Source organism: Macrotis lagotis, chromosome 4, assembly GCF_037893015.1.
Source record: "Macrotis lagotis isolate mMagLag1 chromosome 4, bilby.v1.9.chrom.fasta, whole genome shotgun sequence".
NCBI lineage: Eukaryota > Metazoa > Chordata > Mammalia > Peramelemorphia > Peramelidae > Macrotis > Macrotis lagotis.
The window spans coordinates 7532491-7558915 of NC_133661.1; the positions used below are offsets into that span (position 1 = coordinate 7532491).

Consider the following 26425-nt stretch of genomic DNA (forward strand, 5'->3'; position numbering starts at 1 on the left):
GTGGCTTGAGCATTTTCAGGTAAAAAAAGGCTCAAGCACCACTCAGGGCTTCAGAATCTCCCAAAGGAGCCAACGCAGGGTGGCTCCTCTCCCTCGGCCCACCCAGCAGGTCCTTTCCATCACCCCGGACCCCCACACATCTGCCCCCTCCGCACCAGTCACACCCTAATACAGACCTCTCATCTCCCCTGGGCCACCTCTGAACAACCTCCTGATGGGTCTAATCTATCCTCCCAGGGTTGCCGAATCCATTAGGACTGATGATGAAGGGATTTCTTGATTCTAGAATCAAGGATGAATTTCCCAATCTAACTATGCAGACTTATTGCACACCGGCAATCCCCTGAATACCCTTTCCAGTCACACTGACCCACCTCTTGTTCCTCAGGCTTGCAATTCCATCTCTGGTCACCAAGTCTTTGCATAAGCAGTCCCTGGTGCCAGAGGATCCTTACGGTAGAATTCCCTTCAAGGCATTTGCTCACCACCTCCACTTAATTACTTTATACATAGCAGCGTTTGTTTATCCTTGCATGTGATGTCTCACCCTACCCAACACCCTACCCCAATCAATCAATCAATCAACCAATGATGAACTGCTTGGCACTGTCCTAAATGGATTTCAGTTCCTTCAGAGGAGATTGGAATAAGAAGATACAGATTAAATTCCAGACAGATTGGGAGGAGGGAGGGTCTTAGGAAGTGGGGAGACCAGTGGGCTTGGGTGGAAACCAATGGATTATGAAGGAGCTAAGTCTAGAGAATGTAATCTCCTAGAAGGCAGGGCATCTTTTTCTGGGGTTTTGTTGTTGATGCTGCTGTTTCTATCCCCAGCACCTTCAATTGGCACAAAGCATGGCTAATACAGCCTTTTAGGATAGAACTGAATCAACAACCTGCCCTCCCCCAGTGTTCCCAAAATGAAATCTCCAAACAAAAGCAGTGTGTTTAGGCAAAAAAGGGAAGGAAGGAGTCCATCCCTGGTTTGTCTTTTCTCCAAGAGCAAACTCCTCCTCTGCCCCTCCCAGTGGCCTGGCTTGGCCATCCCTTTGGTGTGGCCATCCTCCTGAACCTCCTGGCCTCAGCCCCGCAGCTGAATTCTGGATTCTGGAGGAAGGCTTCAGCCCAGAGCCCAGAGCATCAATGGCCCCACTCTTCAGGGCCGGGGATAACAAGGAGGAAGTTGTCAGGTCAGCAGAGTGAGGCAGCCTCACCTATTTGTGTGATATTTGAGGTTGGGGTAGAGGCCAGCAGACCTCTTCACACCTCTTCTTTAGACAAAAATAATCTCTTTCAGACCACAGGCTGCAGCCCTTCCAACGGACTGTACCCACTGGCTGCAGAGGCTCGTGAACACCAAGAATAACGAACAATGAAGACATAGGACTAAGGCCAGGTCAGATCTAAGGATCATCTAGTCCAGACACAGGGGGCCTTGGCCAGGTTTACCTGGACGTAAGGAGTCCCAAAGAACCCAGCACCTCCAGACTCTCAGCCCCTCAGACCGGGGGGCCCAAAGCCCTCCCTTAAGTTGTAGAAATCCCAAAGGAAGCATCAATTTATCATGACCATCCTGACACTTTCCACTTGACTGTGGACCAGTCATTCCCTTCCTTCTCTCAGGGGCAGTTGTGAGGACAGTACTCTGTAAGCCTATAAGGCTGTCAAGAAATGAACCTTAATATTGTTGCCACCCCTCGGAGTGAACAATGACAAAGAGTCAAGAGGGAGTCCTGGAGACACGGCCCAAAGGAGCCCAAGTGAAGCAAGTCCTGGAGCCGTGGTCACCCAGACACCGGAGGCAGGCAAGAAGCAAGAATGAAGCACCTACTGTTTGCGAAGCACAGTGATGGACCCTGGGAATACAAAGGAAACCCAATGACCACCAGTTCTCAAGGAGCTCATGCAGGGAGACAACATGGAACTGCTAGGCACATCCATGATACATGCAGGATCAGCTGGGGATCATCTAGAGGGACACACAGACTCCAAGAAGGGCCAGAAGAATATTTCTGCTGGTGGGATTTTAGCTGAAACTCAAAGGTATCAGGAAGTGGAGACCAGAGGATGGAGGATTCCAGGCATGGGATACTGTCTGGGGAAAATAAAGTCCAGAGAACGATGGTCTTATGAGGGCGGCCAGCATCACACAATTGTAGCACGTGGGGAGGGGGGTAAGATGACTCAGGCCTGGGAGGGTAGGAGAACATCCAGCTGTGTGATCCCGGGGGGCCTAGGGAGCCACAGGAGGTGACTGAGTAGGGGAGTGACACCATCATCACATATCTATAACCATATGCATCCTTGGGAAAATATGCATTGAGAAGGTGAGCTAGGGATCACTGGGAATTTCATGCTATTTCCAAATACAGCCTAACCTGCTTTCTCCCCATTCAATTCTGGGTGCAGCTCATGGGCCATATCAGAGCATGTACTGATGGACAAATGCCACAGAGGGTCTATCCAAGGTCTGGGTAGGTAGGCCTGAACAAAAGGAGCTTTTCATCTGGGCTCAATTGAGGGGGTGATTTCTGGTGATTATGGTTCTACACAGGAAGTTCCAGAATATTCTGGACCACTCCACTGAGACCCAGATCCCCTCAACCGAGATTGCCTTGGACTCTTTCCCTTTCCATTTGTCCTCTGTGATTATGATGACCCCCCCCAACCCTTTAGGGAGCCTGCATCTCTGCTATATGACATCCCAGCATGGAGGAGGAGAAAACAGAATCACCTCCATGATTCTGTCCATGAAGGAACCCGGCCTGTTTGGCTCGGAGGAGAAAGAGGTAACACGCCACTTCCTGTTTTATTTGGACTTTCTAATGGAGACCAGCCAAGGGCGTGAGGAAGGAAAACCGGGGAGGGGACACCACAAAATGGCCAGCCATGTCCGGGATTGAAAAACAAAATGTGCAATGATCTGACTCATTTCTCCCCCATCAGAATTGGATGTGCAGGGAGTGGGGGAGAGGCAGGGGATGGAAGGAATCCTTCCGGAAGGAAACACATCCCAGGTGACAAAGTAAACTGGAGGCTGGCTGGCACAGCTAGGCCCTGAGAAGCCTTCTCAGTCCCCGTTCCTCTCCGTGAAGTGGAGGACACATGGCCCACTTCCCAGGGCTCAAGCTGTAACGTGTGTGCAGCCTCTGGATCCCAGCCAATGCCGGATCCTGGGCAGGAAGTCAGCCGGTTCTGGGGCTACATTGGTTTCCTTTTCTGGATGACATTTGATGCTGGTGGCTTTTGTCCTGAGAGAGGCCTTCCCCGATGCACTGAAAAGTAGCAGAGGAGGCTGAGAGACTGACAGTCCCCAAAAGGGAAGGAAGACTAGGGCCACAGACAGGACTCAGACAAGAGAGACCCTTCTAACCATTAAAAGGTTGGGATGACTCTCCCCGATCCAGCTAGGCAGGCCCCCTGACTGTGGAGACTTTCTCAGAGTCTGAACTACTCCCCACCCCTTCCTTTAAACATGAACACGAGAGAGACCTGGCAGTAGTCTGAAATAGCTTTGCCATGGAGGGACAGGGCTTTCTCCAAACTGGGATGGCCTGCCTCATCTGGGACCCCTCAGTCCATGGGTCTTTTCAGATGGCCACCCTCTGTCCTGTAGCTGATGGACCAATAGAGGACATAGAAAAAAAAGTCCTTTGGGCTGGTCTTCAAAAGGAAAGGAAGCCCTAGGTTCAGATTTCCTTCAGACCCCCTAGGGTACCCAAGAAAGCAATGGTTCTCCAAAACAGAAGCCCAGCCTACAGCAGTGTCTCTCAGGAGCCTGAAAGAAGGCCCAGGTGGGCCATGAAGCACAGCATGCACACAAGGTGGAGGGGACAAAAGCCTGGGTCAATGAGTCTGGGGAAACCAGGCCACTCCCCTGCTAGAGAGGATGCTTAGAGACTGTGATCCCCAAGCCCTGCAGATGCCACTACCACCCCAAATGGGTCCTTGGATGCTGCCTGCTTGCTTTTCTCTTGAACACAGTCTATGGGCCTCCTTGGGTCCATGGGGTGAGCTTGGAACATCTCAGAGGCAGCCTGGCAAAGTTTGAAAAGCTCCATCCATCACCAGACTCCCTCTGTTGGCATTCTGTAATTCCCTTCTGGAAGATGACCTAATTGCTCAGAATCAAACATTCTGAGTGATGAGGGACCTCAGAGACCATGTGACCCTCCAGACTGACCCTCCCTCCTCTTATGCATTTCTATATGTCAGGGCCATTGATGTGGTCAGGGCCACGAGAGGGGCTGAAAGGACAAAAGAGGTTCCCATTTGGTCAGAGAGACTTGGTGGGAGGCACTGAAACTTTCCGAACCCAACAATGGAGAAAAATGACAATAATTTAAGGAATTAACTTGGCTAGAATTGGAGAAGAGTAAGGGGCCTTCAGTGGGGAGGGGCATGGGGGCCAATGTCAGAGCTCCCTTGAGCCTGGTTGGACAGAGGATGATGAAGCTGGAGATGTGGGTTAGTGCTGACTCAAAGGAAGTAACACTTGTCTGATGCAAAGGCAGCTGAAGCTGGCTAAGATGGGAAATGCTGCAGGAGGAAGGAAGGAGGGAGGGAAGGAGGGAAAGGAGGGAAGGCAGAAGAGACAGGGAGGAGACAGAGCAGAAGTGATGTCTGAACCTTGGTCTCTCCTGACATTGAATCAATGGTTGGGCTTATAGGGCAACATGGTCCTGGACTCTAGTTTCAATGACCTGATGGTTTAGCTAGGAAAAGATTTTCATTTCTTTTAAAAATATAGATTGTCAAATAACTCAAGTTGCAGTCTATGTAAAGAAATATTTATTGTCGGCCCTTTGGGACTTCTACGCCATTGATACAAATCTTGACCGCTGTGATCTCTTGTCTAACAGATGAACAAGGCAATGGTTTTCATCCTTCTGCTGCTGTTTTCATTGTGGTGTTTGTCCCCAAACCAGACTGAAACTTGATACAAAGATTATAAACATACAGATTAAGGAACTCCAATTTCAAATGCTATGTAAATTTTTAAGAGTTCCGTAATTTAGATAAGATATCTCTTAAAGGCAAAACAAATGACTGGGACTTTTGAAATATATACAAAGGAAATGGTCAGAGTTAGTCATATAGAGTAAACTTGCTGACAATGTATGTTTTTCCAAAATGGTGGAATAGCTTGGGTGAATTTCCCATCCAACAAAGGTTGGATACCCATTTGTCGGCGTGTCACTCAAGCAGTGGATTCATGTTAGGCAGTTAGTGGACAAGGTGGACAATTCAGATCATAAGATCTGGGTTCAAATCCTGCCTGTGTGATTTTGCACTAGGTTCTCTCTGTCTTCAGTTTCCTTCTCTGTCAAATGAGAGGGTTGGACAAGATGTCCTCCAAGCTCCTTCCCGCTCTAAATCTTTGACCCTATGAAGTTGTAGATTTTTAAAGTCCCTTCTAAGCTGAAACTGGAGGTTGGGAGATTCTGTGAACCCCAGAAAAGTCCTTGAGCTCAATGAGAAGGTGCTCTCTGCTAAGGACCACCAAGGCGCCTATGTGGAGTGCTCCCAGGGAAAGATAAAGTAGTAAGTCATTGCTCCTTCAGTTTCTGACCAGTTCCAATAAGAATTCCATAAAAGCATCCAATAGTCGGGATGCTGCCTAGGGCCTCTTCTGCAATGGAGTACAATCCACCCTCCCCTAACTTCGGAGGTCCTCCTTGGGAGATGGTGGAATATTGTTTACAATTACAAAGCCATTTCACAATTGAGAAACCAAGACAATCCTCATTTAGAAGCTCATTTGATGCTCCAGGGACTCTTACCCATAGCAAGGCAATGCTTTTCCAATTGGGGAAAGAGAAAAGGCCCACTTGGGGGCCTCAATGAAAACATAAGCATGAATTAAGCCTGAAAAAATGCTGGGTCATTTGTTGTTGCACATTAAGTAAGCCTTCCCAACTGTCTCCATCTTTCCTATTCCAAGAGGGAATGGATTCCGCCTCCCTCTCTAATCGGAAGACTATGAGGAAGAGCCTCATCCTCTGAGGACCTTATCTATGAAATAAAAGTGGGTAAACCCAATGAGGCCCCTTTCATCTGTAAACCTGGGACTTTAAGATGCCATGGACTGGAAGAGGGAAGAGATGACGAAGGAAGCTGGAGGAGCCACACTGCTTCATCACTGGGTTATCCACCCTTATCATCTTGATTGCCAGGAGAGACATTTAGGTAGGACTTTCAGGTGACTGTTGGGCCTGAGTATTGGCCAAAAGTATAGTCTTTGATACAGATAGGCTGTGTGGCCCTCATCAAGTCACTGACTTGCCCAATGTCCCAGACAACCCTTAAGCTGTAGAAAAGACTCTGATCTACTCTGGTCACCCGGGACTTCCCTATTATCAGTTGTTTGCTGAGGTCCCCTTCTGCAGAGCAGGTTTCCTGCATCTCTGTCCAGACTTTGCACAAGCTTCCCCCACACCTGACACTCTGCCTCCTCACTGCTACCACTCCCGGCTTCCTTCAAGACTCAACTCAAACCCCATTTCCTGGGATCTTTCTTGATCTCCCCCCCCCCACCCCACCCCATAACTGCCAATACCTTCCCCTTTAAGAATATTTCTACTCCAGATACATCTCAAGTCTGTCCAGTCCATTAGAATGTAAGCTCCTGGAGGACAGGGACATTTTGAATACTTAGGACTTAAATGAAGCCTGTTGATGGATTGCCTCATCTCAGCACTAGTCACATCCCAACATAATTCAGTTGCTGGGCCTGAATCCTTTTGGCCCCTCTGTTTTTCAGCCTCTTTTGCCAATGAAAAGAGGTTGGATTTCCCTGTAAATGCCAATAAGAAAATTGTGGCTGCATTTTATATTCAACAAATATTTCTAAAGAATTTCTCACTTTATATGTAAAAACTAGGTCTCCTATTGAGAGTCAATCAATGGGCCAGGCCTTTGAAAGAAGACAGAATTCCAACATCTCATCCAATCTCCAAACCATCTCTCTGCAGTAAGTGAAGTCCTTCAGCTTGGAGAGACATCTAAATGCAATTTCCTGATACGAATCTATCTTGTTTCTCAATACTCTGATTTCAAAGACACGTCCCCAAAGGCAGCAAGATGACATTGATCTTTCCTCTCTCTGGAAAGATGCCAAGGGACTCCAAAATCATTTCCCGAGGCAAGCTTCACATGCCAGGGGTGAGGAGCAATGAGCAGGAAGGGGAGCTGAGAACATAGACCCGCCTTCAGGAGCTGAGCAGCTGCCACGGTCTCCCTGGTGGTCTCAGCGCTTTCCCTAACTCGTGTCCAGATTCCCACTCACCCACCCATGCCTTCCACCCTCCCCTTTGAGCATGGAAGCAAGTAGAGGTTTATCACATCCATCCCAGGACATTTAGACCATTGTCATTGTCATATACTAAAATGGCACAATGAGGAACAGTGGGTTTGAGTCAGAGAACCATGGTTCATATCATAAATCATCTGTTTACTTAGTCTATGTGACCTCTGCTAACTCCTTATTCACTGAAGAAGCTTCACATGCCATACTTCAGTAACAGTGACTAGCAAGAAATTGGGGAGAGAGTGATGGGAGGTAAAAATCCTTGGGTGAGAATCCTGCCTCAGACACTGGTTGGATGACCTTTAACATGGAGGGTCTTAGTTTCTGCAGAATGTGAGCCCCTGCCCAAAAGGCTTCCCCATTTTCTATTGGCAGCATTCCCTGGGTTCATTCTCTCCTCTTTATCCTTGTTTTGGACAGACTTATTTGCCTGGGGTTCCCTCATTGGACTGGGGGTTCCTTGAGGGCAGGGGCTGCCTTCTGAACTCCAGAGCTTAGCACAAGGCCAGATAGATACAGTAGAAGTTGAATAAATGCTTATTGAGGTGCAGATGATCTTTGAAAAAGATCTTGGCAATCTTTAAAATGGGACGAGTCATCTAGTCTCAGTGATAACATTAATTTTCTTTCATTTATGGGTCTATCTTTAGGAACAACCTCCATGACCTGGTGCAAGTCCCTCAGGCTCACTGGGCCTTGGACCAGGTGACCTCAGATCTGCCTGCCAAGGTGGCAGCCACCTCTGTGATCCTTTGGGTCACCCCCCACCCACCCACCGCCTACAGGAGACTGGATGAGAGATTCCTTCTAACTCCAGATGTATAAACGTGGGTGTTTTCACCCCCGCTAGGTCTCATTTTCTCTGCATGGAAAACGGAGAACTGGATTAGACATAATAGCCTTTCCAGCTCAAAGTCATTCCCCTCCCAAAGCTCAGTTTCCTCCTCTGTAAAATAAGTTAATTGGATCAGATGGCCAGGGAGCTCTCTTCTGCTACTCTAGATGGATTATCACATAAATATCATCTCAGAAGAGGCAGGTTATTTTTATTATGCCTGAAAATGAGGTTTATCTCCTGAAAAGCCTTATGACTCATAAAACAGTCAAATGTGAAGTGATCCTGGAGGACCCCCAGCACCAGGGCAGCTGAGGTGAGAGATGTCAGAGGCGTGGCAGGGACAAGAATGCCCAGACTGCCCATTGTTGAACCTTGATGGAGGACTAGCCTGCCTCCCCTTGTCACTGAGGGCCTCATGAAAACCAGTCAATGTGGGCTTTCAATTTAAGGAAAATAAATCAGTCATCAATGATCCCACTGAGTTCTGGCTCAAGCAGACAGGTTCCTCATTTGACAGAAGGTCAGTTCAGCCCTGTGACCTCCAAATGGCCCAGGTCAGCCAGAAATGCCCCACCTGGCCCTGGTGGGGACCACAAAGGGAATGATAGATCATTTTCCCTCCCAAATCACAAGGGATTGGGACCAAGGCTCTGCGACTGGTCAGAGCCACCAATGGACCCCCAGATTCCCAGAGTCCCTCCTCCTGCCCCAATCAGGGGAATGAGCCTGATGAGCCTGGCTGATTTCAACAGCACTCTCCCACAATCTTTCACCAGTATTGTGGTGAGGAAGCTGAGGCAAAGAAATGATGCAGCCTGCCTAGGTTCACAAAGCTGGCCTGAGGCTCTGGGCTCTTCAGGGCTCCCCGGGGGACTGCTCCCCCCGTGCCCTCTAATCAGGAGCTGGAGGGCTGGGAAGACTGGGGAGAGCAAACACAGGAATGGGTTGGGAGGCTGTAAGAAGAAACTTTGCCAGGCCCAAAGTGGAGAGGCCGTGGCGGGGGAGGGGGGTCTTCAAACTCGAAAACAGAGGCTTTGAAGGCCCTTCTGTTCCCTGCTCTCCTTCCTCCCCCAAGGTCTCAGAAAATGTCAAGGACCCTCACAGCTCCTTGCTGAAAGACACATTGATTATGAACTGGGGTCTGCTGTGGGAGCAGCCGAGGCATAGGTTCAAACAAGCCCCCCATGTGACCACGTCTTCATGGGGCAGCAGAGTTCTCCCACAAGCCCGGAATGGGAAGAGAAAGTTCCTCTTCTCCTCTAGAACGTGTGCTGGTGTCCTCACCTTGGACTCCCTTGGGGTGCAGACGGCGCTCAGAAAAGCCCGTGGCCCATTCTCAGCAGCAGGGAGGAAGAGGAAGACCCACGGGGCCAGGGCCAGAGCCAACTGCCCACCAGTGATTCCTCATGCAACCCACTGGCCCAGGACAGACACGAATCTGGGGTGCTGGGCTCCCCCACCCCATCTCTCTCTCCCATTGGTGTGGCCTGTGATGCTATGCTTCTAGGAACATGTGTGTGTATGTGTGTGTGTGTGTGTGTGACAGAGAGATTGTGTGGTTGTGTAAGAGTGTGTGGTTCTGTGCGTGTGTGTGTGAGAATGTGGGTGTGTGTAAGAAATAACGTATGTAAGAGTATGTGTGTGAGAGAATGTAGGTGTGAGAGTGTGTGTGTGTGTGTGTGTGTGTGAGAGAGAGCAAGTGTGTGGGGGAAAGAATGTATGTGAATGAGAGAGTGTGTGTGTGAGAGAATGTGTGTGTGTGTGTGTGTGTGTGTGTGTGTGTGTATGAGAAAGTGTGGTAGATAAAGCACCAGCCCTGGACTCAGGAGGACCTGGGTTCAAATCCGGTCTCAGACACTTGATAATGACCTAGCTGTGTGGCCTTGGGCAAGCCACTTAACCCCATTTGCCTTGCAAAAAAAAACCTAAAAAAAGTGTATGTGTGAGAGAGAAAGTGTGTGTGTATCTGTGTATATGAGAAAGTGTGTGTGTGAGAGAGAGCAAGTGTGTGTATGAGAAAGATGTGTGTGTGTTTGTGTGTGAGAATGTGTGCATGAGTGTATGTGAGTGTGTATGCGTGAGAGAGAGAGAGAGAGAGAGCGCACAAGTGTGTATGTGGGGGGAAAGAATGTGTGTGTGTGAATGTGTGTGTATGCAGGCATGTGTGTGTATACGTGTGAGCACTACCACCCACCCCCTCCCTCCAGAAGGGACCACAACAAGACCCCCCAGGTACAGACACAAGAATGGCTCCCCCATACCCTTGCCCATTATTCACAACCACAAGTCACACGTACACCGGCGGGTTTGCCTGAACTGCAGAGGGCACCACAGAGCACCAACGCTCCTTGTTTGCCAGGGCGGTCCTCCTCTGGCCCGCTCTCAACCGGAGGTAGAAATGAGCTCGCCAGTGAGGATCAGGATGACGGAAGAGAGAGGAAAGGGGGCCACTGCCTGAAGGAGATACGCTGGAAGGGGCACACTTGGGCACGAAAAGAGGTTTGCTTCAGTAAGGGTCGCCTCTTCAGGGAGTGGCCCATGGCCTCTGAAGTCTCTGTGACACCTGCCTCTGAGTCTGCCAGCCTCAGGTCTCCCTCCTCTCCTTCATCTGTCCATCACTAAGCTGCCAAGTGGATCTTCTTCATCTGCCATTTTGGCCATGTCTCCCATTCCCCCCTATTCAATCACTCCCGGGTTCCCCACTGCTCCTATCTTTGCAGCCTTCTTCCACATGACCCGTGCCTGGAATGCTCTCCCTCCCATCTCTGCTGGCTTTCCCATCCCACATAAATGACCCACTTTCCCCAGGAAGCCTTTTCCAGTCCTCCTTAATCCTGGGATCATCTCTGGATGCGTGGCCTGTGGAGTGAACGACCTCCAAGACCGTCATCTTGTTGGGACATAGCCAGTCCCTGCTGCTCTCCCTATAAAACTGGGAGTCCCCGGGGGCGCCCAGTAGCAAGGCCTGCTCTCTGTCCTTCTTTGCAACCCTAGTGCTTTGGCCCAGGGTCCAATGAATGTTTGTTGACTGACCTCAAGCCCTCCTTCTCCAGGGTTGCACCCCTTTGACGCTGAGGCCCACTCTTTTTTTTTTTTTTTTTGGGCCATGGGGAAGGCTTCCCTTGAATCAAGAACTTCACATCCTCTCTTGGACCTAGTTCCTTCTGGCCAAGGCCACATGAACCAGAAATAGGAACTGACCACCAAAAGAACGTGAGCTCCGGACATGCCGGATGCTATTTCTGGCTGAGGTCATCCCCCAGTGACATCTGCCTCTGACATGGGCAGGCCTTTCCAGACCAGCCGATGTAATGAGAACCCTACAAGAGCAGGAGGCTCACTCCCTTGCCCATGCAGGACAAGGAAATGCTTGCCAAATGGAAAGACTATTTTCTAGAAGATAAATTCAATGAGGATTGATACTGGGATGTCAGGGTTCAAGGGAAAGGATGTATTAAGGAACTGACCTGTCTTGTGTGGACAACATCTAGTCTCCTGCCTCCAAGCCTTTGGCCAGGCAGTCCCTCATGCCTGCAATGCTGTCCTTCCTTCCTTTAGAATCTCTAGCTTTTGTGAAGACTCACCACCTTCTTCGTGAGGCCTCTTCTGATACTCTGTCTATCTTTTCAATTTGCGCAGATTTGTTGACTTCCTGTCCTAAGCTCCTTCTAGGATGAGATCATAGGAGTGAATACACTGGCTGACCCAATTTATGAGGGAGGAGTTTATTTTCCCCATCCCCACCCTCTCTGTGATACATAATAGAAAGGGACTGGTAGTCCCTGGGGTGCTCCACTACTTTCTGGGGAGCAGAGAGAAAGAAGCAAAGCAAAGGGGCAAAAAGAAGGAGAGAGGATCCTTCAGGAAAGCATTTCAGAGTCATGGGATGATAGGATTACAGATCCATTCAGGCCGACCTCCTTCTTTTACAGATGAGGAAACTAAAGCGGGGGGGGGGGGGGTGATTTCCCATTATTCTAAAGGGAGAAAGTGGAAAAATGTGATGTGAACCCAGGTCCTCTCAGAGGCAGTGGGCATCATACAAAGAACAATAGTCTAGAGCCAGAGACCAAATGCCACTAGCTGACTGGTTCTGGCCAAGTCATTTAATCTCCGACTCAATTTCCTCCTCTCTAAAGTGAGAGGCTTGGATGAGACATATTCTGACTAGAACCAGAGATCTATGACCTCCCTGGCTTCCTTGCATCCCCCTCTTCTCCAAGAAGCCTTCCTCCAGCCCTACTTTGTTCCAGAGTCTTCCCTAGTTCTCCTATGTGGAGTTTGCTTTCTAGGCATCTGGTTGCACAATGCCTCTTCCATTAGAATGTAAGCTCCCTGCAGGCAGGGCCTGACCCCCAACATTTTTAATCCATGTTGGCGGATTGTTGGACCCCAAATCCTATGTTTTCCCTTCTGAGCTAGGCCCACAGCACACACTTAATCACTGTTGAAAGTTATAGGATTCTGCCTCTCTGCCTCTAGCTCCTCAGTCTGGAGAGGGAAAGTGATTTGGAGAAGGTCCCCAGGTAGTGAGAAGAGCAAGGATTTGAACCCCAGCCACCTTGTCACAGACCCCTATTTCCACTTAGTGTCCCTTTGCGACATGGCCAAAAGAGCCCCACACTAGCCAGCCTCAACCTTCTTCAGAATCTTCTCCAGCTCCATAGAAATTTTCGCTATATTTATGTAGTGTGCATAAAGAATGGCATGTTTTCACGTGGGACAGCCCAGTGGGTTCATGGTTCAGCCAAATCCAGGAGGAAGATGACTGGAAGATGGCGGGATCTTGTTGGCAAGATGCATCTGCCTCCCCACCCCCTGGTAATTGAGAAGTGAGTTGGAAGGCTGGGTGGTAGTGCTGGCTGGCAGAGTTCAAATTCACCAGATTTTGACAAGAACCAAGAGGAGCTGTCCCATGGAGACCAGCACTCCCTGCTGCCCCCTGCTTGAGCCATTCATTTCAGTAGGAAGGCAGCTCATGACCCCCTTTCTTCTGATCCAGTTCACTTCAGGTCAACTTGGATGGAGGATAAGAGGGATTCAGGGTGGTCTTTTCTGCTGGGGCTACTCTGTAGAATTCTCAGAGACGTCTACCCCTGACCTGGCGCTCTGGAACCTGGCAGAGTTGGAGGGTGCTAAGGCCTACTCAGCCACCGGATCGGACAGCTCTCCTCTGAGACCCCAGGGAAAGGAGGGGGGTGGGCTGGAGGGGGTTGATTTTAAACACACAAACACACACATATCAACTCTGCCTCTCTGGGAGACCCTGGGGCTGGCAAAACCAAAGAGCTGAACACCAACTATACAACTACACACAAGTGTGTGTATATACAGTAGTATATGTGTATATGCAAATATATATGTACGTGTATATATATATATATATATATATGTATATAGCTTCTTTTTCTTTCCTTCCTTCGTTCTTTCCTTTACTCCCTCCTTCCCTTCTTCCCTCTCTTCCTTTCTTCCCTCCTGAACTATGATTCCATTCTCCATTGGGAGAATCCCCAGTGAGGGAATTCCCTCCAGAGAAGATCAGATCCTGTTCTGCCACCTTCTAGCCTTAGGAAGCTACAGAAAATTCATTCCTTAAGGACAAGGGCTGTCTTGGTTTGGGGGGGCCCAGAGAAGGAACTCCACAGATGTTTTGGATTGACTATCTGAGTCCTGGGAGCTGGAGTCCAGGATTGTCAGGTGGACTCTCCAAGGAATGGCGGGCCATCTCGTCTCTGATGCCAACATACCCTCTGCCATCTCCCACTGATCAATGCTTAATAAATGTTGAATGGAACTGAGCGTGGTTATCACATCGTGCCAACCAGAGCCCAGTGCTTGTGAGAGTGTGTCCAGGGCTGGAGGCCCAGAGAAGCTGCCAAGGACCCAAGGGAAGCAGATCCTCTAGTGGGGCCAAGAATGGGCCTGTGAGCAGAGAGCAGGGATGGAGGGACAGAGGAAGGGAGGAAGAGATGGCGCAGCCGGAGATGCTGGAAAAACCTTCCAAGCAGAGGCCGGGCCTGGTCTTAGGTTCTTTTCTCCAGTTTGGCTTCCTCCTCGTGGCCTCCCAAGAAAGTTTCCTCTTCTCAGTTTGGGAGGAAACCGGCAGGTTCTGTCAATAAGTCATGGAGATTGACCCGAAGGAGAGGGTCTGATGTGGGAGCCAGGACATAAAGGAGGGCTTCAAAAAGCCACATGAAACAGAAAAAGGAAAAGGAATTTTTAAAAGTTTGTTTGGAAACCAAGACAGGATAGGTGAGTCAAGGGAACCCACACCTGCTGGAGGTGATAGGAGAGCTGGTGAACCCCAAGGGAAGGGAGAGAATCATGGGGGGAAGGGAGGAAGAGAAGGGAGACACCAAAATAGGATGGGTGAGTTCACAAACCATCTGTGGGAGACGGGAGAGCTGGTGAACCCCAAGGGAAGCAGAGAATCACTGGGGAGGAGGAGGGAGGTAGAGGGGGAGGAAGAGAGAGACACCAAGATAGGATGGGTGAGACAAGGGAACCTGCACCTGTTGTGTGCAGGAGTGACAGCTGGTGAACCCCAAAAGAAGCAGAGTATCATGGGGGGAAGGGGAGAGGGGAGGAAGAGGAGGAAGACCCCAAGTTAGGATGGGTAAGTCAAGTGAACCTGCACCAGATTGAGAGGTGTGACAGCTGTGACCCCCAAGAGAAGTAAAGCATCACAGGGAAGGAGGAGAGGGGAAGAAGAGGAGAGAGACACCTAAATAAGATGGGTGACTTCACATCTGCGAGTGGTGAACCCCAAAGGAAGTAGAGAATCATGGGGGGAGGGGAAGAGGGGAGGAAGAGAAGGGAAGAAGCAGTTTTGCTGCTTCTGCAAATCCAAGGGAGACAGGTCCAGTAAATCACAGAGTAGGCAATTCAATACAGAATCCCCCCCCAATGGCATCGATAATTCCTCTAGCAGGATTTGAAGACTCCATTGATTTTTTTTCTCCCTAACACAATTTTTTTCCCTTCAGAGTTAAAGACAATCTACAAAATTTAAAGGCCCAGTATTTGTTTGCTTGAAAATAAAGGTCACTGTGTCCATTCCTAAAGAAAGCCTTGGAACCGTCCCAGGAATGCTGTTCCTATGAGCTTCGATGGTACCAAGAGCATCTCTCTGGATCCTCCCAACAACCAGCCACATACAGAAAACACACAGGTGATATTCTCCCCATTTTGCAGAGAAGAAGATGAGTCTCCAGGAGGTCTGACATGTCTCTCCAGTGGTAAATTGCAGGATGGACAGGAGCCTGAGACTGTTCCCTTCTTCCTTCCATGCTATAGATTTTCTCCTTTAGAAGAGCCAAGTTGGAGGTTCCACTTGCTGCAGTTGGTTAACATTGGTATTCCAGTTTCCCAATTATTCTCCTTCAGGGATCTGCCATTTCTCTGTGTGTATGGTCTTTCCTTCTCCTGGCACAGATTGAGACCTCCAGTCTCGGGGCATAGGGCCTCTCTTGGCTGCTACAACCAAGAAATTCTGGGGCCGTGCTGGCCATGAGCCCCTCAGGACTGAGCTCCAGTGGTCCTTGGATGGATCCAAGCTCCAGGCTTCTCCAGCTTGGAGGGAACCAATGGAAACTGCTCTCCACTGGAAAGGTTTTGGAGACAGGGTCACCATCATGACAGTAGAGTCACAGAGACAACAGACAAAAAACATTATATTTGGGATAGATGTGAGGCATTGTACTAAATGCTGGGGATACAATTGGAAAAAGCTCTTGCCCCCAAGGAGTTTATAATCTAATTGGGAAGTCAACAAACAAAAGGAAGCTGAAGGGGTGGAAAGGAAAAGATAGTTGGAGCAGGAGCTTGGAGATGTTTCTTACAAAAGAAGAGGACCAGGAGAGAAAGCTGCATGAGAGACCAGAAGATGTCTGGGCTGAGAGTTCAAGGTCTCACCTGCTATCAGAGAGGCACAGGGGGCAGATGACCTGGAGTCCTGGGCTCTTACAGGCTAGGACCAGAAGCTAGTCCAAGATCACCTTTGATAATAGAGGCAACTGAGGCCCTGGCAAGAAAAGTAGCCTCCCAAGGCTCCCACAGCTATGCAGTAGCAAAACTGCCCTTCATTCCTAAATAGTATCTGACGGGCTAAGCAGGCAAAGAGATGGTTGTTGGGTGGATTTGGTTTGGGTGCTGTTTTGTTTCATGTTTAAGTGCTGGCAAGGACTTTAAAGATCACCCATTTCAGGGATTCTTAACCTAAGATACAAGGATTTGGTATTTCAAAAATATTTTGATAACTAGATTCCAATTGTTTTCCTTCATGATCCTAGGTATCTTGTTTTTATCCATTTTTAAAACCCTCATTCTTTGGAGGGGCCCCTAGGCTTCCCTACACTGTCTAGAACCTCTCTCTCTCTCTGCCTAGTCTGTCCCTGTCTCTCACACACACACACACACACACACACACACACACACACACACACACACACACTTCTCCTCATTCATTTCACTAAGATCCAGGCAAGTGTCACACAGGCAGGGTTCAAATCTGGGTCTTTGGGTTGACTTCATGAGAAGTCACCCTGCCAGGAGCCAAAACAGTGCTAAATGGGTCAAGGGCTTCCGTGGTCATGGTTAAAGATGGGGCCATTCTAAATGTCCTCTTGGTGGGGAACCAAAGCAGTCAGACACATTCTCCACCACTTAGAGCATTAGGGAGCTAGCTGCCTCCAGCTCTCAGAGGAGAAGTGACTTGTTCAGGGTCACACATGGGTCAAGAGCAGGACCTCTGAGGCCAGTGCTCCATTCAGTACAAGTCAATAAATCAAGTGGACCAAAATTGGTGGTGGATGCCAAGTACTGGGGAAGACAAGCCCAAAGCAAGGGCCCCCTGCCTTCAAGCAGCTTCCATTCTAAAGGGGAAGGCTATACAGAAAAGCAAGGGGATGAGACCAGGACAAAGAATCTCCTGGAATCCTGCTGAGCCCCAGATGAATTCAAAGTCACTGTGGCTCTCCTCCTTCATAAGATCTGACATGAATGTGCTGCTTTGAGCACATTTTATAGCCATGACCTCATTTGGCCCTGATGGCCTCCCTGTGTGGCCACCAGTGGGCCGGTGGGTGCCAAGAACTCTTGGGCTAGTGCACTCTAAATACTCTGGCATTGGCACAAGATGAATCCAAAGGTCATATTTCACCCAGAGACCCTGTCAGGGGTGTCAGATAATAGGAGATGAGAGGATAATAGGACTTTTCCACCCAATCAAAGTAAACTTTGTGTTTATTTCCCACCCAATCCTCCAGAGGCAGGCCCTTTCAGAGTAGGCAAACAGAGGCTTCCCAGAGACTTTCAAATCAGGTGCAAAGGAGTCAATGGTTTCATTATGCCCCCCAAACCCGACAAGCTTCCCATCTGCCCTGGTAAATCACTGCTTAAAATCCTTCCTGGGCCTCGGGTCGCCCTGCCATGCTTACAGTAAGAGATAAACACCAAGCAGTAGGAGATTTTGAGAGGCAGTCAGATGTCCAATAAACCCTCCCAGATCACTCCAGAGGGGCATCACCTAGGACCAGCTGAGAGGAGGGTGGGCATCTCTTCCAAGCAACTGAAGTCAGAGCAAGGGGCTCCTCACACCAGGGTTGACAGAATACTTTTGGGGGAATTCAAAGGAAGGTAACTTGGGGAAAGTTCCTTCCAAAAGGAGGGGTCAAGGGGCAAGCAACACAGGCAGCCCCCAGACAGAGAAGGGGGACCAAGAGGAAAAGTTGATACCAAAAACCATGAACAAAGCTGCATGTTGGGGAAGACAATGACAAGTGAGGGCTTCTTACTCATCTCCTGCCTCAAATCTCTCCTCACTCCAAACCATCACCCCCTAAGCTGCCAGAGGGATTTCTTCCAACATCCTAAAGTGTGAGTCTGATCATCTCACCACCAAGGCTCAATAAACCCAAATGGTTCCCTATTAGCTCCAAGATCAAAGAAAAAGTCCTGTCATCAAAGGTCTTTTTGGACTTAGTCTATTGCTAATTTACAACTCTCTACCACCCTCCTCTCCTCCAAAGATCAGTCCAGCCACACCGGGTCTTCCAAGGAGGCTCTCTCTCTCTTGACTCCACCACCTCCAGTGGCACATTCTGGATCCAGCCCAATGCAAAACCCTTCCCTGGATAAGCTGACTTCCATCTTCTCTGACTTTATCTTGGATGATCTGATTTCCAGGATTGTGCTCCCTCATTAGAAAATAAGCTTGCTGTGGGCAGGGACTATCAGAACCCAACACAGGATTTGGTAAGTGAGTCAGGCCAAGGGAGGAATTATTATAAAGAAAGCCCCAAAGGACATAGTTGGACACAGACTGGAATTTCAGTTCTTCTCTGAAATCAGGATAGTAGAACAGGAAAAATATGGCTAGGGAGATCACAGGGTCAAGGTTCAAGTCCTGTCTCGGATGCTTGCTAAACTCAGTAGGAAATGCATTAATAAAATTTGTGGAACTGAAATAAATGCCCCATTGTGTGACCTTGGATCATGTACTGATCATCCCTAGGCCTCTGTTCCTTAGCTCTTTGTCTGTGGTACATGTTTCTTATAGGATCTTAGGTAAATAAGCCCCTCTGGGTCTTAGTTTCCTTTACTACTTAACATATAAATCTGAAAAATAAACAAGTTTATGAGCAAATCACAAGGTCCAGAGAGAAAAAGGAATAGTTCTTTTTTGCAGGTCAGAGAGGGGAAAGATGCTCTCCAGCCTTCACCTATAAAAAGGAGGGGCTGAGCCTGACTCCTCTCCCCTTTGAATCTCCAGATTCTATGTCTACAACAGGTAATGATATAGTTCATAAATGAAGAATTACAAGAGATTAGAAACAATGGCTCAGGAAGAGACACATCATAAAGGGAGCGGAGCTTATAAGCAGAACAAGTCCCTGCTAGGGGACCCAAAAGAAGCCCAGGCGTAGACCAAGGCTGTCAGGGACCAGCCTTCCAAGTGTGATTGGTTGTACATTCTGGAAGAAAGAACTGGAAGCAATGTTTGAATCGTTAACACCCAGGTGGAAAACAAGCATTACCCAATTAATACTTCCTGCCGGCTGCTCATCAGAGCCTGTGGGAAATTACAACTCTCCGTAATAATTGCAGGGCCAATCCCTGGAGGTGACAGCTCTGAGTGTCCTGGGGCTGGTGACTGAAGAAATAATCACATATTCAAAGATCAGTAACTTCACGGAGTCCCGAACATCTTGGAAAGCAAAAATCTCATTTCGTGTAGGGCCATCTTAGGGCAAGAGACAGTAACCAGCAAGGGACCAAAAAACTCATTTTGAGCAAACTTCCTCATTGAAAGCTCCTGGATTATATTTTATTCATTATTAACTCCACAGACTTGTTATCTCATCAATGTGGGTCCTCTCTCTAACAACAGAGTGGGACCCACTCATGCCTATCCTTCTTATGTAACTCTCCTATATGTCCTTCATCCCACATGCTGGGGTCACAGTATATTGGTTCTCAGGGCCATCTGACCCCAGAGGATATGAGGGAGGGTCATACAGATAGTAAGCATCCAAGGTGAGATTTGAACCCAGGTCTCCTGAATCTATCATCAATGCTCTTCCCATTGTACCATCTTGCCTCATGTTCTGTGGACATTTCAAGGATATTGCTGGAGCCCGAGGCTGTCCATCTGTCATCCCTCATTCTTGCTACATGACTGGCCCATTTTTTCCCAGCCATACATTTTTCTGATGACCTCCTTTACACCAGTTCTCCAGTCCAATTCCAAATTTACAATGTGCTTAGCTAGTCTGAGACCCCCTCCTTAATTGCCCGATAGTTGATTTTTAATATCAGCTCTTCAGAAACTGAGCAAACCATGACTTGCTATCAGGTGTTAAAATAAAATAGAATAAAATAAAAATGGGTCTTTATTTCAGGGAGAAAGTTGGAGTAACTCCAAGAATTACAGCCCACTCCTCTACTGCTATTCAGTTGTGGGCCCAGCTCATTGTCCATGAGCAGGGCCAAGCGAAGACAAATGGGATGATGGATGGACTCCATGGACTCCGCCAAAAGGCCACTGTCAGCCATGTTATTCACCTGATGTGCTTCAAAGACTTGCCGCACCAGTCCTCCTACCAACACAATTCCCATGCACTCCACTCTTTAATATGATCCAAATTTCTAATTATAAGAGCTATTCTCCAAGAGATCAACAGTTATAGAAAATGAACAGTTTTCCCAGTGAAGAAATCCAAGTTAGCAATAGCCATGTGAAAAAGCTTCCAACTCTCTAACAGAGAAATAGAAATTCAAATAACTCTAGGTTTTACCTCATATACATTCAAACTATCAAAGACGTTTAAAAAAAAGGAATGAAAAGAGAAATGCCCATTGTCCAAGGAGCCATGGGAAAGCAGGGGCACTGGTGCCCCTATAACTCCACCTCCCAGCACGCCCAACCCACTTTTGCTTCTGCTCAGTTGTTTTTCAATTGTATCTGACTCTTCATGAGGCATTTGAGGTTTTCTTGGCAAACGTTGCCCATTGCCTTCTCTAGGTCATTTGACAGATGAAGAAAGTAAGGCAAGCAGAGTTAAATGACTTGTCCAGGATCACACAGTTAGTGAGAGTCTGAGGTCAAATTTGAACTCAGGAAGAAGAGTTTTCCTGACCCCGGACCTAGGGTTCTATCCACTGGACCACCTTTTTGAAATCTCCACTGGCTCTCAGATAATCCTCTTTCTGCCTTTGAAAGCTTGCTGCCCAGGTCTCTTTCTCAGGCATAGACACCCTTCATCTCTGGCCACAATTTGGTTTGCTTCCTCTCTTTGAGACAGAAAGAGGATACTGGTAGCTCTTGCCCAACTGGGTCTTACGCCATGAGAAGAGCTACTGGACCGCCCCCCCCCAGGCACCCAGGCAGCTCTGCAAACTCACCCAAAGTCAGCTCGTCTCTCCCAAAGCATTCAAGAGTCCCCGGAGCTCCCTGGGGAGAAGACCCTCACCTGGCTCTTCCACAGGAGGACAGCTCTGTCCTCCACTGCTTGGCTGTGTTGACTGGGCTTCCAGGGCAAAATGAAAAACTTCCTGCCCTCAAGGCCTTATAATCTATTGGGAAGAAATGCCATCTAAAATCTGCCATTTGAAAAGAGTTCTTCTAATACAGAGCCCCGGGTCAGACAGGGGAGGGAGAGTGATGATTCAATACCCTAGGAGGGAAGTAACCACTTCCTAATTTCTCGTGTCGCAATAGACCCAAGGGGCATCTTTGGTTTTTCTCCATTTGTAGGTCATTCTCTGTGGTGATAAGCCAGCTGGGGCAATGGAATGCGAACTTGCAGATCTAAGAAACTGTGAGCAGATCAGGCCCACAACATCTCTCCTTGCACTTACAGACTCTCTGGGGCTCTAGAATAGTAGAAGAGACAATTATCAAATTAGTTGGGTCTCCCTGCTTTCATCTCACCCCTCTCCAAAGCCTTCTCCACAGGACTCCCAGAATCATCTTCCAAAGACACAAGTCTGACCCTGCCCATCCTCTCCTCATAAATCTCCATTAACACCAGAGAGCCTCTACAATAAATACAGATCATGCCATTGCCCTGTTTGGTCCTGTTTCACAATACTTGTCTTTAAGTATACCAAAAACTGTCTGGCTTATTGTTCCATGAACCTTTTCAGCCTCTGGGTCTTTGTCTTTTTTTCCCCATGAGCAGGAGTCCACCTTTCTCTTACCGTCATCTCAAAGAGTGGGAGCTTCTCTCTAAGGCCTGTTCAGGTAAAATCTCCCATCTGATCCTTTGAGAATCCCTTCAGCTCACTCCTTGTACAAATGACTTGTATTTTACTAATCCATGTACCCTGTGTCCACACCCTCCCCTTCCCCCACCCCCAGGTCCAGAATTCATCCTTCTTTCTCTCTAGGCTCCTAGAGGCCAGCATAATGCCAATCATACAGCAAGGAACTGAATTCTAGACACAAAACAAAATGGCTATAATTAGGCCTCATTTACTGAGGACATAGGATGATCTGGATCAAGACCAGGCTGAAGTCCATTTGTACACATGGACCAAGCCGGTCTTCAAAAGAGTGAACATTAACAGAAGCAATTTAGCGGGGGATGGGGAGGGGGAGAGACTTGAGAGACTCCTCTTTCTTCCCTTTGGAAACACTCAGAAACATAACTGTGGATACCCACCCAAAGTATGCTTTAGCCACTCATTAAAGTGAGCTCTGCAGCTCCACCTGAGGTCTCCCCCAAACCTGGATACCCGGTTTATGAGGGAACACAGAGGTTTTCTTCTGTGGCAGGAGATCATCAGAAGCTACAGGCTTAAGTAGCAGAGTTGAAGAGAGAAAAAGAGCATGGAAACCTTCTGCATCAAGGAAATGATGAGCCAAGGACCTTGACCATTCCTCTCATTGTCCTCTTCCTCTCCCCAGAACCCAGTGGGGTCTGCCAAGAGGTGGAAAGACAGCTGCTCTCAGGGGTCCATTTACCCTGGCCATCACCGAGTCACTGAGGACCCTTCAAGGTGGTTTCATGATTCACACAACTTGGATGAGATGGAGGACCACACTCACCTTGCCTTGAAGCTCAACAAAATGGGCACTGCCACTTGAACTACTGACCCTTGCCAAGGATCCTTGGGCATTGCCATCTGGCCTGCAAGCTGAATTTTCTCTTATGTGTTGCCTCCTCCAATTGAGAGTCTAAGCTTCTTGAGAGCAGGGACTAAATGACAGGGACAGACGAGATCACTTCTAAGGCTCTTGCCCCTGCCCATCAGAAGGACAAGCCCCACCCCATGATGGAGGTGAAGGTTAGAGTGGCAGGGGTGGAGGGGGGAAGGCAGAACAAACAGGAGTGACTCAATAAGAAGTTTCCCAGAAGTCAGCCCAGCACATCTCTGCCTAGTCCAGTCTGCCTCACCCTGCCAGGGTGCCACTGAATCGAGCTTCAAAGGTCTTGGTCTGGGCTGGGCTGGGCTGGGCTGGGCTGGTCCAACTTCAGAAGTTGGACCAATTATTTTTACTGTTTATGATGAAGTCTGCCACAGGTGAGCTGCTCTGTTTAAATGAGCACCTGGGAGAGAAAGGAGCAGACCCAATAAAGTCCCCTCCCCCCACCGTCACCCTCCCTGCCATGGGAGGCTCCCTCTGAACAGGGAGACAGGGAGGGAAACTCTGGACCCTTTGGCCTAAGTCAGGTCAGATAACCAAGCAAGAAGCTCCTCAGAGCAGAGAATAAGGACAAATTTCTTTAAGACACAAAAAGCAGAGATTAATGTGCAGTTGAATTTCCCACTTTGGGGGGAGGGGAGGCTATTAACAGCTCTGATAAGATTTGCATTGGAGATGCTGGAAATCAAATGAAATGAAAGGTGAGGAAGCTAGGTAGCATAGTGGATAGAGGACTGACTCTGGCATCAGGAGGATCTGAGTTCAAATGTGACCTCAGACACTTGATGCTTATGAGCTGTGTGGCCCTGGGTAAGTCACTTAACTAAGCCAAAAAAGAAAAACTGTAGACGAAGCTTCTCTTGGGCCTCTGCTGGATCCAGCTCAGTGATCTGGGAAAAGGAGGTCCAAGACAGAGAGAAGCAGCACCTTAGTGATTACAAGAGAATACAAGGGAAAGGGCATCCATCACCTCCACAGTGGATGAATGAGACAGGATGCCGCCATAGTGCACAAAGCAAATAGGAGGGATCCAAAGAAACTCCAGCAGGCTTGGAGAATCCCAAGAACACAAAAAAGTGGATACAGGAGAACAAGACAGCCAATGATTAGAACAATGGAAGTGGATGATGATTAGAATGAATGGGTCCTCTTAGTTCAAGGCATTGATAGAGAAGCAGGTCTGCTCTGAGCAAGCTGGTGAGCTGGTGGGGCAGTATGGCATAAACGCTGCCAGGCAAGGTCGAGTAACAGAAATGAACAGTAATGAATAACAGCATCTCAGAACCTGTTCGCCAAACCCAACTGGACAGGAATTCCCTTTCCCACAACCCAGATAAGATCAGTCTTGCCTTGAAGCCCACCCCAAAGGCTGCTCTACCAGCCAAGATAGAGGGTTCCCTTTGGGGAGGACACATTGATGCCCGAATCAGCCCCTTCCCCTTCGAAGTTTCCACCCACTGCGGTGGGGCAGTAATTAATAAAAGTGATCTCAAAAGGGGAAAGCAGCCACATTCACTAATAAGACAAAGACGATCTGCTCCCTCTGGGGGGCTCACTCCTCGGGTTCTCAGGCTCCAGCGTTCACCAGTGAATGTCCATTTTCGGTACTTTATAGACAAGCTAGAGGTTGCCACATCCACACTGCCAATATCTCCAATAGACATATGGAGGAGTGACCCCTCCCCAGCTCTCTATCCCTCACCCCTCCCTCTCATCCACCACATACCTTCCCTAAGCTATCAGCACAACTCCAGAGACAGCATAGTAGGTTGGAGAGGACTCCCAAGACAGGAAGCCCTGGGTTCGAGTCTTGTCTCTCACACATGCTGGCTTTGTGACTGGAGACTATTCCTAGACCAATGAAATCATCAACTGGGCCCATTACCAACCATAATAATAATATATGCTATCCTCTCACATGAAGTCTACACCAACCCTGAGGGGGAAGACAGGATATGGCATGTGTGATTACACCCATTTTACAGATGAGGTTTTCCCCAGAGTCCTGACCCCACCCCCTCCCCTGGCTCCAGATGCCACTAAATCATTCTTTGGACTGAGGGACTTGCTTCCAAAAGGACTGATCATGCCAAAGCCGATGGGACCCAGGGTGGGAAGGAGAGCTCATTAGCTATTTAAGACCATTATCATATTAACTCACTGCGGTTCGGCTGGGGTCAGTGACTTACAGGGACACTCAGTAAGGGGCAGAAGACAGAAAGCAGACTTCAGGGTTTCTGTCACTGCCCCACTTTGCCCTCTCCCTCTTTTTTTGAGGCACCCTCTGGGAAGATGAATCCTGGCAGCCAAGATGGCGCTGCCTTTGATTTCCTCCGGGTCCCTGGCTGCTGCTCCCCTCGCCTGCCCACCCCTTGGCCTCTCATGTCATATCACGAATGATCTAAACTCACAGTGAGGGCTCGAATGGAGCAGAGGAGTCTGGGGAGGCAGCTTCTGGAGAAATCAGGTCAGTTTAGGGAACGCTGCCTGGTTTGTTTCCATGGTGGCAGGCCCTCCCCCTCGGAGAGTTCACCTGCCCCCCTCCTGGGGATGGTCCACCCATCTCGTTCCATCTGTGCTGCCCAAGCCCAGGGAAGTCCCGGGGCCAGGCCGGGGCATCATGGCAGAGAGTCCCCGGTGGCAGTTGGGGGGTCAGTCAGGCACCGTCGGGAGCTGAGGGATTAATGGGGGAGGAAGTTTATCAACAGCTCTGTAGAAGCAAGACAGAGACAGGATGAAGAGGAGATAAGGAGCAGAGGGGAGGCCTCAACAGAAGGAAGGGGGCTTTGGCTGGGGAAGCCGGGGGTTGGGGGTGAGGACAGAGAGAGCAGGCTCCTAGTGGGCCTAAGGTCACAGTCGAGGAAGACAAAAAGGCCTGGGGGTGGTCTTCCTAAGGCACCTTGAGGAGATGGGAGAGGTAGCAAGTGCCCTGGGGACCGAAGGCAAGAGGGAGGCCGCCCAGTAGGAAGTTGGAGACTAGAGGCCTCCCAGCTCCTGATGGGACCCCGTTGTCCCCTCCCTGGCTTAGGGCCACGGGAAGAAAGGGCCAAACTTCTGTTTGGTGACTGCACTTTTTTATGAAGAAGAGACTAAGGAGCAAAGCTGAGTCAAGAAATGGGGGGGGCACTTTTTCAGAAGTGTATTTGAGCCCCTGACAATCCTGGGCCGTCATTTCCACTGGTTCCCCAGGACCAGGGCCTCCAGAGGCAGACCAGTCAAGGGCGGACAGCTCAGTGGGGGGCCTGAAGAGAACTCTGGGCTTGGAGTCTTCCTGAGTTCAAATCTAGCTCAGATATTTATTAGCTGGGAGACCCTGGGCAAGTCACTTCACCATGTTTGCCTCAGTTTCCTTATCTGTAAAATGAGCTGAAGCACTCCTCAGTATTCCTGCCGGGGAATCCAAAGGAGCTCACTGAGAATCAGACATCGCAGAGCAACTGGCTGAGCTAGACCCCATGGAGAGGCAACCCAAGCCCTGGCCCTTCCCCCTTGCTCCCCCCACATCGCCCCCAGATCCCACTATTCCGTCTCTTCCATAGCCCTGTTATGAAAAGCAGATGTTCCAGTGGATGAGGCGGGAGCTCATTGGCCCACCCATAGAACCCCATAAGTGAGCAGATTCACTGGG

At 49.0% G+C, this 26425-nt stretch overlaps 1 protein-coding gene across 5 annotated transcripts in view; it reads right to left on the reverse strand.

Moving 5' to 3' along the window:
• The window catches only part of PTPRE (protein tyrosine phosphatase receptor type E), a 147056-nt gene that overhangs the window by 119675 nt on the left and 956 nt on the right, over window positions 1-26425 (reverse strand). The window contains exon 1 of one of the 5 annotated variants that reach the window (XM_074232167.1): window positions 22699-24478. The exons of 2 other annotated variants lie outside the window; for them this stretch is intronic. The gene's annotated coding sequence lies outside the window, so the exon portion shown is untranslated. Of the gene's footprint in view, window positions 1-11614; window positions 12077-21050; window positions 21980-22698; window positions 24479-26425 lie in introns of those variants that run through there. 2 more of the 5 variants (XM_074232169.1, XM_074232168.1) reach the window with 2 other exon arrangements.